At 47.1% G+C, this 16,957-nt stretch overlaps 1 protein-coding gene across 5 annotated transcripts in view; it reads right to left on the bottom strand.

Annotated features, from left to right (window-relative positions):
* Positions 1 to 16,957, bottom strand: part of LOC126919093 (latrophilin Cirl-like) — a 364,340-nt gene that overhangs the window by 286,772 nt on the left and 60,611 nt on the right. For 3 of the 5 annotated variants that reach the window (XM_050727768.1, XM_050727773.1, XM_050727772.1), the window contains exon 1: positions 589 to 1,524. The gene's annotated coding sequence lies outside the window, so the exon portion shown is untranslated. Of the gene's footprint in view, positions 1 to 588; positions 1,526 to 5,575; positions 5,625 to 16,957 lie in introns of those variants that run through there. The other 2 variants (XM_050727769.1, XM_050727771.1) reach the window with 2 other exon arrangements.

The raw sequence follows: 16,957 nt of genomic DNA, 5'->3' as shown, positions 1-16,957 counted from the left end.
GTAACATGTCGATCTAACGAACGGGCTTTAATTCCAATATCCGGATGGCTGGATACGAACGTGATTACAAACGAAGATAACAACGCTAGGTAACAACGCGGGTATCTTTGAAACGCCGAATCTTTGAAGGATACTCGTCGAGTATTCTTTTCGAGGTCAAGCCTCGTTCAGCGTACTCCGAAATACGTGCACGAGGGTCAACTATGTATACGCGCATAGAATTCTCGGATCACGTGTACACACAACGCGTTTGTGGTTACTACGGACTAAGCACAGCCGTTGCAAAGCTTTGAGCATTGGCTCGTAAAACGAGACCTAATGCGAGGTCTTCCCGCGGGACGTGTCAAAGTCACCGGTGCCGTCGCTTCTCGCGACCTTTGCTTTCACGACAGAGGATACCGTGTGCACGCTGCCACGAGCTGCTTCTCTTGATTTTCAAACGCTTTTATCCAGAACGAACACCGCGCGAATCGAGTCGTGTGTTTTATTCGTCGTTCACGCGTTGGAAAAGCGCGGGAACCTCTCGAGATTTTATTGAATTTCGAGCGCGCACAGATCACGCCGATAGAATACGACTCGGGTACTTACAAGATGGAAGACGAAGACGGCGTGGTCTGGGTACATCGCACGAGGAATTTAAATCGGAACGCACAGAACTGTCACTGACACATGAGAAGCACTCCGGTTCCGTAGCTATCCAGTCGAGTCGAGCTAGAGCGAGAAAAATCAACGTCGACGGGACACGAGGAAAGGATCTTTGATCGCGGCAAATCGAGCCGTACTTCCGCAAGATCGGTGGACCGATCGGTGCACGACCAAGCGTCCGACGGCTCGGCGTTCGCTTCCCTCGGTAGCCTCGAGGCACGAGGAAGCGGTCCTTGGAAATTTCCTCCCTTCTTCTGTTCGTTGATCGCACACCGCTAAATACCGAGAACTCTCGCGTCTCTTCAAACGACCTGATAAATTATACTCCTCACTGTGGTGAACCGGTTGCGAGTTCTCACTACGCTCGAACGCAAGAACGCTCGAGGAATAAACAACTCACGATGATACGCACCGTACGAAACGAGCAACAGGGCTTCTCGCCAACTTTCTTCCACCCAGTACACACGAAAAACAAACGCAACAATTTCTCACGAAACAACCATGTTTTCCGCGCACTACTCGACGAATCGTTTCATCCGGTCATAGGGGTAGGTCGGTTCGGTCCACTACGAAAAATTTCAATCTCTCCACCACCGTTGTTGATTGCAGCTGCTACCCCGATCGTAACGCACTATCCAAACCGTGTATCACGCTTTCCACGAGTCTCCATGATTCCGATGATCGTTCGACACGCGTTCGAATCGCGCACGATCGTACTCCACGAAACAGTCACCGGGTCCCGTAAGGCAGGACGAAGCAGCAGTGACTCCGAACGGTTCGCCGCGAGGTGATCATCCACGAGGAAGAACAACGACACGCTCGATCCGCTTTCAGCGGCGTCGACGGAGAAACTAACCGAGCTCGGGGGACGAGAGAGCGTCGGCCCCCACCACCGACGCTCGTCGCGCATCCCCACCGCTTCGACAGTCGAGTGATTCCCCTCTCGCGCCTAGTCACCCACCCCATCGCCTCGGTTCGCCATCCACGGCAACCAGCTCGCTTCTAGCCACCGCTCGCCCCTCCGTAAACCTTCCTTCCTTCTCTCTCGCGAACCCGACTGCAACCTATTTCCCTCCCTTACCACCAGGTTCACCCGTTCTCGCTCTTTCTCTTTTACTCTCTTTCCATATCTCCTCCTCGCACCCATCTATCCTTCCCTCCCTGCCTCTCAGCCGCTTTCCCTTACCAATGCTCTGTCGGTTTCCGAAGCTCTCGCTCTTTCTCTCGTTCACGCTCTCTCCGCTTGCCCTCGTCGCTGAACTCTCAAGGTGGAGGCACTCGGCGACCGAAGGAGATGCGCTCTCTTGGTATCTTCTCGTTCTACCTCTCGCTCGCCGCTACTTTCTCGTGTGTGCACGACCGTGCGTGCGTGCGGCCGGTCCTAGCGTAGTGTGCGCGGCCGAGAGAGGTGAACCGTTAGGTGGTGAGATCCAAAGGGTGTTCTAATCGCTCCGTAAACGAAGACCCGACGTTCGATGTGTCGCCTGTTTACGACTATTCTCCGAGAGTGAGAGAGAGAGAGAGAGAGATCGGTTGTTAGGGGTGGTCGGATTTTTGAGATTTTGATGTTACAGAGGATGCGATCGACCTGCGTAAAGACGCGACAAATTGAACCGCTTCGTTCGTTGATCCAGATCATTCTGTAAGTGATCGGAAGCAGATAAATACAATTCGTTATGGAGGATCATCGAGAAGTACGGCATTGAGGGTCGGTCCGCTGTTTGTTAGTTCGTCGATGCTTCGTAGCTTGCGCCGTTTTAGTTGCCATTTTAATTTACAATAGATCGCTTATCGCGATACGATACGAGTGACGGATGAAACGAGGAAATAATTCAAGGATTTCCTCCACCCCCGCTGTCGTGTTCTTCTTAACGTCTCGATATCGAGGTAGCGTTAAGCTACGAGTCGTTTAATCTAATCGAAAAATAATATTTCCGCTCCATCTCGAGCAAGAGTCGAAACGCTTAAGCACGGGAACGATTAAAGGAGTCGGCTACATCGTTCTAACGATGCGACGCGATTTTACGCCATCGACTTTTTCACGTGGAAGGACGCGACGACGCGCTAAACAATAACGTCTTGCGATTACCACAAATCCTTCGCCGCTTTCTTCGTCACTTATCACAGCCCGCAGATCCGGGTTAAGTCTCCTAAAGCGTCCGGGAGGAAAGCGACGCTTGTAAAGCGTTCGCGGAATCGCTTCGGCCACGTAACCGAGCGTGTATACACGGCCGGTCCGTGAAATACGTCATGTCCCCGAAATTTATTCATCCGTATTTCTTGCGAACGGTGAAAACTGCCCCTGGACAAAAGAGCAACCCTATCTCCGAGGTATCGCATAAACAACCGAGATCGCGATCTTCCTTGAGAATGTACGATCCCCTTCTCCCACTCTCGAGCTTTTCTCCCCATATCCCTTTACGTGTCACCGGTGGGTTGCAGCTATTCGAGAGTGTGAGCGAATTCACAAAAGAGACACGCTCCCTCTCGAGCTTTCTCCCGTTAATCCCAAAAGTCCATAAATAGTAAAAGGGAGTGTATTCTCCGATGGGTCGTTTACAGGATCACGATGATACCGTGACACGGGCCGGTGACACTTTAATCCGACGACGCTACGCGCCAATCAGAGTATCGTAGAATCAGCGACCACCGTTTTCGCATCCAACTGTCCGATTCAAAACGTCGACACTGGTGTTACACTATCGAAATGGAAGATTCGATGACAACGACTACACCTTTGCGATGGCATCCATATCGTATCGATAATCGAAAGAGGGTGGGATAATTTGAACAGACTCGACGAAGAAAATAATAATAATCATAGTCCGAGCTTAGGAATCCGACGATTGTTTTCCAACGTATCCACGCAGAACTTGTCATTAGATGTTAAAACACGCAGCGATCCCTTGCATCGAGCAGGGGCGTTAGAAAGCTAATTCTTTTCAAGATGCCGTACAGACAATTGTGTAATGCAAATGCCGTCATGTTCCAGCTTACGTAAACGATCCACGCGAACGATTACCAACGAGTCACTCAATAGAACGCCAAGAATACCAATAGTGCATGACTTCTTGGCACGTTTCACGCTTGATCTAAGGACAAATCGGTGCTCGTTACTATAAAATCGCAACGCATTAGAATTTTCCGTTCTCCTCTGTTTGCGAAATCGAAACAGCTCCCTTCATATACGAGCTGTATTCTGAAAATGCTGATCAACGCTATATCATCGACTCGCCGAGAACTTCCAGCGCGACGAAAGCTTGCACGTGTTCGTAGGTGAAACGCGATTCGTTTCATCGGTTTTGAATGCTGCTGCTTACCCTAGAAGCGTCGCCGTGTCCCACGCAAACTCAAGGTCCGCGATGAGTTTCCAAGCGACGCAGCATGCTTTCACACTTCACGAACCTACGACAATCGTCACTGTCTAGCTTCCATGGCGTTCGAGCAGCTGCCTGAAACGAGATTTCGGGGATGTTCGGCGGAGGGGGGGGGGGCGAGTAGGTGGTCCATTGTCAGGGCGAGTTCTCTCTGTTAACCTTCGTAAACCATCATCGGGTATTGACTATTTCACGGTTCGTCCCGGCGCGTAAAAAGCGAAAAATTCGAACCAGTCCCTTCCAAAATGAAGCGGCAAAACGATCCTTTATTACCTCGCGATTGTAGCGATGACGTTTTAATCATGCATACATATTTCGAGAACTATCGAACACCTGTCGAATAACAGGATGAAGAAATCTATCAATATGCGAATTAAATTTCAATAAATCGGTGTCTCGCGAGTCGCGCTCTCTTCTTCTCACGTCGGATCGATATTTCTCGCTCGAGTAATTAGCCCAGTTCGCTTACGATACAGCAACACGGCCGTGTCGTACGAGCAAACATTATTCGAATTCGTTCCGCGTGTCTGACATCATTTTACAGCCTCGTTGATTTTATGGAAACTCGTATCAGGCGAGATGCGAGAATTTCACGACGCGTGACCGATTTCGCGAGTTACGAGCGCGAATAAGCCGGCAGCCCCGGGTTAAAATCTACCCTGCTCGATACGATGTTGCGCGACTATCTAAAACGCGAAGAAGAAACGACACGTAAGAACGCAAAGTTTCCACGTTCCGCGAGCGAGCGCGCAGAGACACGTGGAACAGAGAACGAAGGGTCTTTAACGACTTTTCCGACCGGTGTATTTTACGCGTGTTGCGTCAGCATTGTCCGATAGAATGGAACATCTGGCTGGGGAATTAAACGTCACGCATAAGGCCGATTCCACTAGCTCGGACTATACTTTGCCGCCTATAGTTGTTTCCTGTGCCCGATAAATACTATGTATGTACTTTAACGAGCACAGTCGTTCTATGTGTTACGGTCACTTAACTAATCGTAATATACAAAGTCGAGTTCGCCTTTTACATCGTCACTTACGGCTCTAAACGATTCGCTTATTCCGCGAGAACGAGAGAAGCGTAAACGTCAAAAAGAGGAAATACGTTTTCCTGTACGACGAAACTGTTGAAGCTTATCACGAATCAGCCATTCGTAGATTCACCGGTAAACAGATTATACGGAAATCTAGAATCGCCTTAATTCCGCACACGTAGATGTATACGTGCTTCGAGTGTTGTAAGCATTACCGAGCCACGACGCGTAATAACTTCATTTACGGCATGTTTCCGTAACAACCTCCGTGCAACTGTAGCAGCACCTGCTCGTGGGAAAGAATTCTCTTTGTCCGGCTACGATCGAATCGGCGTTGGTCGCGTGTTTCTGTAATGGCAGGACGAGCTTCCACGACCTAACGCAGAACCGGGTTACGCGGTGACACGGCGAAAAGCGATGGAAGAGTTCCGGCGATACGATCTAACGGCGGTGATATCGATTAAATATCGAGCGATTGGCCGGCCGCACCAGGCCGTTCTCTGTACAGTGTACTCACGCAATTTTTCGTTGCTGCGTCCGGCTAGTCCCGAGTCGTTGACGGGTGTCTGCAACAGAAAACGAGTCGGTCATTAACGCTGTATCGGCTTCACCGAGCAGCTATTTATACGACTACGCGGCTCACGTATCCGCGTGTACACACGGCCGCGGCCAAGCAAGATCGAATCTCGAAACTCGTTCGCTATGCGACCAATAGCTATGGCCCATTTAAACGCGTTCACCCTTAATCCCACTATTTCTTTCATTATAATCACACTATGGACAAGACAGCGTGCTGAACCATCCCATTTGCGTTAAATGTTCGCATTACCTGCGTATATCGCGCAAAGATTATTCCTTCGCATAGAAGGTGTATCAATTGTACGCAGCTCGCGAAGCGTGCGGTTCTCTGGCGCGCAACAAACGGAAGAAGGTAAAGGAATCGTCGTGTAGTTTGGCTTTTAAAAACGACCGAAATGAGGGAAACGGCGCAGGTGGCCGATAACGAAACATACCCTTGCGACTATAAGCGTGGTCATTGGCGTATCCAAGATAAAAGAACATTGTATTAGATTATCGTAAGGTTTTGCATTCGAGGGATTTCAGTAATCCATTCTCTTTCTGTAATCCCATTATCGGCCGTTTTCCTTACACACACATATAACGCGACTGCTTTCGCGTCATCATGATTCCAGGGATGATCTCTCTCCACGGAATTGGCCTCGTTGGAAATAGGGACGATCCAACTGGCATATAGTCGCCACTACTCGTCCGAGACTGTTATGTTTCTTCTCGTTTACGCCAAAACTATCGTAACGCGACCAAACTATACAAAGCGAGCGTAGTTTATAGGATCGTTCCATCGCTGAATGAAGTTCCAGGCTACGATCGCGTGTAATAAATCGGGCCGTGTACATCGTCTATTTACGCGTTTCGAGGACGCCCGTTTATTTATCCGTCTCATCTGGCGGAATAGCATTTTACATAAATCAGTGATTAATTCCGTGGAATCGGTGCTGCAAGCCGCTCCATTGACTGTGCAAACACACGCACAGGGATCATGTGCATATACTAGGAACACGTGCGTACGAGATTATCGTCCACGTGGCGACACAGTTCGCTTTCTTTTTCTTTTTCACAATTTCTCTCTCTCTCTCTCTCTCTCTCTCTCTCTCTCTCTCTCTCTTCCTTCCTCCATCACTCTCTATCTTTCTCCTTTTCTCGGCCAACAGGCGTTTGCCGGCATAATAATTGTGACACGTATCGAATGCATTCATTTCGCGTAGGTAACGTCTCACTCGACGTCGCGACGTTTGCGAGCGCAAACGCCGGAGGGGAGACACTGTTACCACACTTCGCTATTACCACACTCGCGCTTTATTCACTCACACTCGCTATTTATACTCACATTTATATGCGCGTTTGTACGTGTGGAGACAGCAACGTACTGCGCGACACGTATACACACGAATGCATATTGGAGCCGAGGGACCGACGGCCCTTTTGGAGATCCTCCCTATGGGGTAACCAAGATCGACTCGAATCGAAAGGGAACCAGCCCGAAGCGAGTCGGGAGTGGTGCCAACTTAATGAGGGACCACCTAGCTCTAACTGTTTGTTTTTCGACGAGATCGGGCCCCGAAGGAAATACGCTGGCGCGATCCACCGAACGGCCGATCCCGTTCACGGCCTTGTATCGCGAGCCCTATTCCCATAACTTCCGCGATTTGGGCGTGAAATTACACGCGGCGGAATTGGCGCGAGAAACGTCGATAGTTCGATAAAGGCCCGCCCCTTTCATTCTCGTAGTTCTTCCTTATTTTTTCTCCTTGTTTCTTCCTCGAGATGAATCCGGACGGATATAAAGGTTATCGTTTCTTGGTGATTCGTGGTAACATTGTTACGGAGTTATTTAAGGACAGCGTAGGAAGAAAAGATGGAATTTTCGTTCGAAAGATCAACAGATCTCGATGGTAGCCAGGCGCGATACAAAGACACGTATTAATTCGACGGATCTCTCCGATTTTCCGTAATTCGCGGCTATAAATTAATCCTCGCCGTGCATTAACGACGCGCAAATTACACGCGCGCCCAAGATATTTAATCCCGAAGACACGTTGTAATTATCATGGGTCGCGCGACGTCCGACTTTTTTCATAAATGGATCCTCGGCTAACGCGATGTAACGCATTTATAACGGGCTTCGATGGTAGCCCAGGACACGAGCAGCCACGGAATTACCAGCTCCTAATGTCGTGTTTTTTTCAGACAAGCTTCTGCACCACCCGGGGACCTCGCTTCCACCGTTCTTTCATCCGGACCATTCCGAGAGGAAATTAGGCAGGAATCCCTTGCGCTTCGTCAAATTTACCACGCGTTTTTATAGGATCTATCCTTCCTTGCAATCTCCCCTTCCATCCTGTTTATTAATCGATATCTCGCGCCGCTACTTTTTTCTCTTTATTGGATAGTCTACTTCCATATAGAGTTCAGTTTACTGTAAGTATACGCTTTACATATTTGCGGTACACTTTTCTTGTACGTTTCATCTTTATATTCGAATGACGTATGATAACGGATTAAGAGAGGCTCCTGTGAGATATAAACTTACACGTTAACGACAGATTAAGAAAGAATCCTATGCGCTTTAACATTCAATCGTGTTTTATCTCCATCCGCGTTACATTTATCGAGCCAAGTGTTTTACATCATTCTCCATTATCCTCTCCCCCCCCTCTCTCTGTCAATTACGAATCTGCATACGTACGATGCTCGCGTCCTGCGCAATCATACCGAAGATAACAAATCCTGAAAACCAACCACTTAGATTTCGATATAACGTACAATTACGCGCAATTATTACACGACGTCTTCCGAGCACGGTATTTATTAGCGTAAGTGGTTATGCAGTGTATGCGTAGCTTCCTGCAGGAGTGCATTCATGCGAACCGCGCATTAATACATTCCGCCATACGACATACATATATGTATATCGATTATACCGTTACGTTTCACTTTAAAAAACGATGGAACATACGATGAAACGAAATATCTTCCACATACGTGGTCCGTGCGTGTGTTGTTCGTACTTCTCCATGATCGACGCGCGACACGGTATTGCTAAACTGCTCCCACGTAGTTGTACATTTGTACGTTGGAATCCCTTTATCGTATCTCGCTTCGTTATTCTACAATTGGCGGAAATTCTATACACAATATTGAAATTTAAAGTACACGATTCGAACAAGGTAGAAAGACCTTCTTTCTTTCGTCATTACATGTATTAAAGACTAATAGGATCTCGTTATATATAAATCTGATTATTCCGTGAAAAGTTCAAGGCTGAATTTTAAAATAACGAAGCTTTACAGACGCGAATATCCATGTCCTATTTAAAAAGACCGGTGAAACTAAGAAGAAGGACAAAAAAACTTGCGAAAAATGAATCGCCGAGCGCGATATCGGTCATCCAGGGAAAAAAAACACCGGTCACGATTTTATTTTATTTGCTACTGACAGGTTCCGCGAGAAAGCTCGACAGAAGCTCCGCCGGTCATGTTGCTCGCTGTTACCGTGTGTCTGTAGGCTATCCTACACGATCACAAGTATCATTCTGGATTTTTGCGCGTGACACGCGTGTGAAAAATGTTTCCGCGCGAAACGTGTCGACATTCGAACGCGTTTGCCTCCGACACCTATCACGGTAATTGATTAATCGATATTTTTGATTCCGCGAATCTTTGATTCTTCATCGAGAGATCTACGAGAGATCGATGCGAGATCTGCCGGATGGCGAAGAAACACGGAGAAACGTGGTAGAGGGAAATAAACGCGAGTCAGAGGCAAAGACGTCGATCCGGTCGTGGCACTTTCATGCAACGGCTGGCCCAAGGACGATTTGTTCCTATTAGCGGGCTCGTGTTAATCGCCACGGCTGTATAAACTCGCCTGCTAATGAGTCGACGTATCATTTTCTCCGCGCAAACAAATTCCGTCGGGACGAGACGATACGCGAGTTCGTATTAATCCCAGGATGCTGAGAAAATTATCGTTCGTCAACTTGATAACGTTTTTATACGACAAATCACGCACTTCCGTCATAAAGCTACTCGTTCTCTCTAGGCAAACAATTCGGAGAAGATGACAAACTGTTTTACTGCCGCCATTACAGGCATCTCGAAGACGTTCGTTCCACTGGATCTCCGTTACCGGTTTTGAGATACATCTAATTCTTGGATTTATCTACGTACGTTGGTTGTATATTTTTAGTAGGATTTTTGTCATAGTCAGCGAGAAATTTTATCTTTTTTAATCTTTGAAAGATAATCGTCGTACGTGTGTACGAAGCGTGAAAAGTCTCTCACAGCCGTCTTGATCGATCGAATCGATTAATCGCTGGAAAATTTCTCTATAAAAGGTGGTAATTGCATCTAGCCAGCACGGTACTCTCCGCAGGAACGAGCTCTCGATTACTGACCCCGGTATTTCACCGCGAGATTGCTTCGATTTATCGATCCTCGGCTCCCACTCTCGCTCATGATCAATAAGTTTCTTGGGAAGAAAGACTCGCGTCGTTGGCCATTTTGCTTCCCGAAACTTATCGAGCTCGTTCCTTCAAACGAACATATTTTTATTTACCGTGTTCTATGCATCGGTGAAATCTTCCGCGAGACGGAACACGAAATGTCACTTACTTGGAAACATCATGCCACCATACCTGGCCTCTAGTGCCCCCTTTCTCGGCTTACCCCTTTCTCCTCTCGCGGCTCTCCTCTCGTCGACTGATCAATTCCTGCAGCGTCCCAAAGTGGAACGCGCGAGTCCAGACACCAGTTGGTTCTTACAACCAAACCATTCCAAATGAATAACCAAAATATTCGCGTTATACGCTGTCGATTCCGAAAATCAGCGAGGCACCCGATAGCTTCGTTGACGTGGACGAAGCGAAAGTCGGGGAAGTCGACCTTTACCGTCTCGTGGAAAACACGTCCCGCGTACGAACGAATCGCGAATAGTAACTAGTCGGTCGGCCATTGATTATCGAGGGAATAGGAAAGGGGTGACGTTGACAAAAGGCGGTTTGACGAAGGAAATGTTAACGAGGGTTGCTTCTGTTTCCTAGGATGTCAGAATCCACGTGTGCAGCGCTGTTTCACGCTGGAGCTTGTTCGCCACTCGAATCAACCCTCTTTGTATCGGCCGGCGTATCGTGCATTTTTATTAAGCCTCGGCCCCGGAATAATCGACGCGAAATTCGAGATCGCCAAAGGCATTTCGTCGCTGTTGTCGTGCACGCGTCTGTCGTCCGTTCATTCTCGCACGCGCACCCTCCCGCTCCTCCTTTCTCTCTTTCCAAGCCAGGTCTTTGACATCCGGTGACCTGTTCCAAGCCATATGCCGAGTTTCAATAATTTTCAATTAGTCTAAAAAGAATCGACGCTCTACAGGCCGAATGCTCGACCGAATTCTAATTCGAGCCTCGTCCGAATCCTTTGCTCTTTTTCACCCTTCGACGTCGCTCTTTGTCGAAGAACTGTACGTTCTAAACGAAGGTTCGGTAGCGGCCGCGAACGAATCAGTTTTGTTACCACAAGACTGTTCCATCGCAAATAGTTCAATGATAGTCTCTTTTTCTATAGATGGAACGTGATCGCGTTATTCGCGGGATAAATTGAATTAGCGTTCAGTTTGTCCGCTAATTAGTATCGTCCGACAATGTTGACCAATGTTATTGTCACAAGTAAACAATTACCACGGGGAGAGTGTACGGCTTGATGCGATATTGATAGCGAACGAGTCCCATATGACGATACTTGTTATAGTTCGCAAGCAATTAATTATCTATATTATTAGATGAATATCCAAATTCAAAAGCAACGTCCTATTAATATAAAATCAACGCAACGTCGTTCTTCGAGTATCGCCGAGATAGTATTGGTGACTTGTTCGTATCGAATATTCTAGTCCAATATGGTGGCTCTGAAGCGTACGAAAAGAGAACGGATATCGAGGTGGATTATATTCGAAGAGTAATCATCGGTGATCAGTCTCGTCGTGCGTCACGACCAGTTACGAAGTCGCGTCGAAAACGTTCGTGGCGCGACGAGTACGTGCACTCTTTTCCTTGGTTCCGCGAGCTCTTAGAGAATAATCGGCGGTGAATCGGTCTCATCGGGAGCCGTCGGATGTGTACGATAATATCGATACATCTGGGGAATCAGAGTGGTTCGCGTAGACACGCTTCGAGATGCTCAGCGATGTGCACATCGAGTACAAGGGGGAGGCTTTAATAGAGCCAGCCAGCGTACAGGCGTACGCTATACGATGCTTTCGTAACACTGGCGTACAGTGCATCGGTGCAGCGCACAATAAACCAATGTGTATTCGAAAGGGCTTAACCAGACGAACTATTCCGCGTAGTTTCTATTAGTAAATCATCCGCGTACTGTGTGGCATAGATAACGACCCCCCGTAGCCAAACTACAATGCCGCCGACGCGGAAACTTAATTAAGTATATAATAATTAAAATCCTCCCCGCCGATGTTGCAGCCAGTGTCGTCGTTCCGTCGACACGAAGCTACATAGTCGTCCCTGTGTCAACGTTCCAGGCCGACTACCTAGTCGTCATTTACGAAACTCGATCACGTTGTTGCTGTTGGTTGGCGATCGATCCCAAGAAATCTATTATACCCGCGATAATTAATCCTTTATCGAATCTCGAAAGATTTCTCCTCTCCTTTTTTGTAAATCACTCTTAATCGGTTCGATGCAACGTTAGTTCTATTCATCTGTCGAAACGCGTCGCCGGTTACCCAGCGAATTTATAACTCGGCAGGAACGCGAAGTCGGCCACGGGAAGAAAGAATGCCGGCCGAGAGACCGACGAGGACCGGGCGAACCGGTGGACGGGGCTGTTTAAAATCCCGACAACCGCGCGTTCGCTCCTTATCGCGTATACATTGTAAGTACGTACAGTTGATTCTCGTTTTGCATAAAATCGAGGCGACATCGCGGGCCCGGCTCCCGGTTTGGCCTGCACGCGCGCCTGCGTACACGTATACGTACGCATCGCGAAACGCACACGAATCCGCTGCGTTGCACACGAATTTCTTTTACGGCCAGTTACTGAAGACATTAAAGTCCACGAGAGGGAGAGCACAGGAGATTTGGACGGGCGGATGCCGTGGGGTCCTGCGGTCCTGCGCTAACAAGACGATCTTTAAAGGAGGAAAGCGTTTCCCCAATCACCAGTTAACATCTTTGTCTCGTACTCGTACTGTCGGCAACCGCCGCTTGTGAATATATTCATGAGAAACCGACGCCGTTATCGACCGCGAGCCGTCCAAACTTTCGAAAGCCCCGACGCCGTTTTTCGGATCGCGGTAACGCTCGCGCCGCCAAACTTTCGAAAGCTGCGCTAGATCAGCGTAGCCGCGCCCGTATCTTCGATCGGCTAGCTCTCGAACGTCGAGCCACGTCCGTCGCACTTTCATCAAGTACCGATCAAAGTGTTCCCGACGAATCCTAGTTAGAATGACAAAGGTCCAAAGGATATGATCGCGCGATCCTCGACGTTGCCCCGTAATTTCCTCCTATACCGGACGATTCAAATGCAACGACTTGGTTCAAAGGTTAAGCAAGATTGCAAAAGCAGGTGTACGAGAGATAGAAAGAGATAGAAAGGAAATATTTAACGCTAAATGCCGGCGACAATTACGAGGGATTCTCACCTGCGGTTACCGATGTCTCATAAATCAACGACAACTTTTTAAACGTTCCTTTGCGTAACTACCGTACGAATACTTACTCCAGACGCTTTATCAGGATTATCTTGTACACGCGCAACCATCGAAGAAGGATTAACGAAATACCGACACTGTTATAGAAGGAGATTACGAAGCTCTGTCTCGACGTATCGGAAGAAAAACAGTCGAGAAATTGTTCGATTAATTAACGCCTTTCTAATTAACGTCAGACGTCCTGAACGATAGACAGTCGTCTAAGGGTTGATCGGAGTTTTATTAATGCGACGGGTTCTCGGACGGAAACACCTCCGGCGGATAAACCCGTACTGATTTATTTTCATCGCGAACTGCCGCCTGCATCGCTTCCGGCGTTATCTTGATTTGATATTGGGCCACCCTGCACGGCTGAACATTTTTTCCATAGCGAAACACACCCTAACGCCAGTGCGTTGCACGTATCCACCGATAATCGAGATCGTTTCGCTCTATCGAAAACGCCCATTTGCCGGGAATAATAAGTTGGTCCGGGTGAGAGGGCGCGCCCCCTTGATGCTGAATTATAATTCGATCGTGTTCCGCGCGAGGATTTTCATCGGTCTCCGAGGAATAATTTTTAGTCGCGCGGTTAAAAGAGCTCGCTGCTGGAACAAGTTTCCCGTGTTATTTTTAATAGACGCATAAACCTTGAGCAAGATCGCGTAGGGAATAGAAAAAAGAGGGAAAAGAGGAAGAACAGTATGCGCAAAGTTGGAAGGAATACGTTTCGTTTAGCGCCTGCTAATGAATTTGTCAATAAGGCTATAGATATACGTATTTGTTTTTCCCTTTTCAATCGAAGAATCAATAGGATATTCTTCCTCTTGTCATATGCTAACACGCTTATCTCTAAAACATATAGCGGCTTACGATAGTATTCGCATACTTAGCACGAAAAATATTTTGTAAGCTATTATATACAACTACTCGACAGATGTGGGCTTCTGTAGAATTAGAAGAAGGAAACGTATATAGAAATCGATGGATGAGCGAAGAATTCTCGTATAAGTTTAGTTGTTATAGCGGACGCGTACGTTGCAAGCTTAAGATAATTTCAAAAAAGCAAACTTCGATTCGAAGAAAGCGTTTCGAAGGACGATTAAGGCAAGTCAAACATTTTACCATTGGGTTATTACATCAAATTCGGTTACGCGTCCCCTTAACGTCGCTTATCTCTTCACTGGTAATATTTGTTCAGATACGAGGTTGCGCGGCTACACGACGACAGCTGTCGATAGAGACGACACACTTGGGAAAATAGTGATGCGCCACGGCCACGGGACGGCACCCTATCGTCCCTTTTCCCGCTGTAATCGGCCAACACCGATGTCTCCGTAACCGAGGGATTTTTCCAACGTTCGGAAACAACAAGGGTATTACCTGATCCGTTACGAACCGAGATTACGACAGATAATCTGGTACAGCTGTAAAACGACGTTATCGGCATTATTCTCACACTACAATTCTCAGGCGTGTTTCCTATTTTTGCACGAGTGATCTATCGAAACAGAGACGGAAGCTGATCGTGGTATTCGCGATTTCAGAATCGCTGGACTAAAAGACGAAACGCAACGGAGAGATATATCGTGGAATTTACGAAATTTCAATGTCATCTGGCGCACAAATACACGAAAAATATTATCGAGCGCGATACGATCGTACGCCACTTAAGCACGTAGGCCTCGCGTCCGACAAAATAAATGAAATTTAGCGGGGGGAAGTTTGGTGGATGGCTAAGTGACGCTCGTTTTCGATATCTTTTAAGAATACAAAGATATTTTCCTATCTCTCGGAGGTATTCTTATCCGTTTCTTCGACCGGTGCGACGCGACGTTCCCACTGCTCCACGATCGGCTCACACTCGTGACAGCGCTGTCCCTCACAAATGGACGATAAAGTTTTATCAGTCTTTTTGTCAGTTCCAAAATGTAGGCTGCTATTCCTCGCGCTCGCACACAAGCTCGCGCGACTGCAAGTCTGCCACTAACGCGTCGTCGGTTGACTGCATTATCTGTCTAGACGTTTCTTCTCACACTCTACATCCATGCATTCTTCGAGCGTTATACGAACGTAGCTCGTTTAGCTTCTCCTTTTCTTTTCCCTCCGTTTTCTTCCTTCAAAAGGAAAAGATTACGCGACCACGCTTCTACTCGCGATTCGTGTATAAGAAGCTACACGTTCTATTTATTAAAGCAATATTCGACTATCGGCACGTAAGCAACCAAGCCATGCACGTTCACTGGGTAGACGGCAGAAAGTTGAATACACGTGTATAAACCGACGTTTCATAGTACCGTTAATTTCACGAGAATTTTACAGTTGAAATTTTAAGGGATGCTCGTCGCCTGCATTAATATCAAGTTCAGAAACGTAAAAAATTGAATTGCTAATGTTGTCGACGTATTCCCAAGCAGAATGATATACGAGAGAGCTCTAATTTGATTCAACCCGCCTGTAAATATATATATATATATATGCGGCTCCTCCCTTCCGTCCTGCAGTGTTCTACGATTAACAATGCGCACGTGGTAAACGAAGGTGAGCCCGCAACAAAATATCGTAGGAATTATTAAACGGAATACGTGGACCGAAATCCTGATCTTGGAAACGTAATATTACCCTGTTTTTTGATCCTGTCAGCTGTTCGCTTGTAATTATCGTCGTTCGTAACCTAGTTTTATTTAAAAAGTGCAGGTTGGTGGAATTATCCACGGTGGAGCTCCGTTTATTGGGACGAGAATTTAACGCATCTGTTTTTTAAACTGTTATTATGCGAACGAGAAATAACAAGTAACGAGGAAACTTGGTGTATTTTAGTTATATAAATTGTCTTGCCACTGGACGAATACAGAAACATTTTATTATATTTAACTCGCGACAGATGAATTCCAGGAAATCAACATCGATTCACGTCTCATGCTATTTCTCATGTTTCACAATACTCGCTGATTCTAAACCTTCGTGTCCTTTCAAAAAACAAGCTACATAATCAACTTTTGTACGCTACGAAAAGAATACCTAGCGCTGACGACCTACGTGCAACTCTTTCCTATTCGGTTTCGTAACTACGAAAGCAACCCTATGTACGATACCAAGAAACCAATTACGATTCCAGCGTTATTGTTGAAAACGAGGGGGCTCGGATTACTCACGATGAAGGAAGAACCTCTTTGTCGCAAGCGGAACGTCACAGTCGTCGCCGAAGTAGTCAGAAGAGGGTTGCTGTTATATCGGCGTGTCCGGTTTTATGGGATCAGGCATTCAATGCAGGTATGACGGACGCGTAAACGACAGGTTTCCGGTCTCCACGATCTGGACACACGCGAAACCAACTGGAAAGACGTGAGAGAAAAACGAGGTAGGCGTGCCAGTGAATTCGGTTGGAAATATCGTACAGGTACACATATGTAACGTACGTGTCTTCACCGATACGAAATCGTTTCAACGTGACGAATAATTAAAATTTAGAATCACTATCGTTTGCCAATGTCCGCTTATATCACGTTCCAAGAATCCTATTAATTACGTTTTCCTCATTCGTATGTAAAAGTGAGATTTCACGTGGATGACAAATGATTGAGAACCGAGCGAATATCGCTGCCGGAGTATCGTTAGTCAG

The sequence above is a fragment of the Bombus affinis genome, chromosome 8 (assembly GCF_024516045.1).
Source record: "Bombus affinis isolate iyBomAffi1 chromosome 8, iyBomAffi1.2, whole genome shotgun sequence".
Classification (NCBI taxonomy): domain Eukaryota; kingdom Metazoa; phylum Arthropoda; class Insecta; order Hymenoptera; family Apidae; genus Bombus; species Bombus affinis.
The sequence above is the reverse complement of the archived record's forward strand: the minus strand, read 5'-3'. Positions and strand labels throughout refer to the sequence as shown.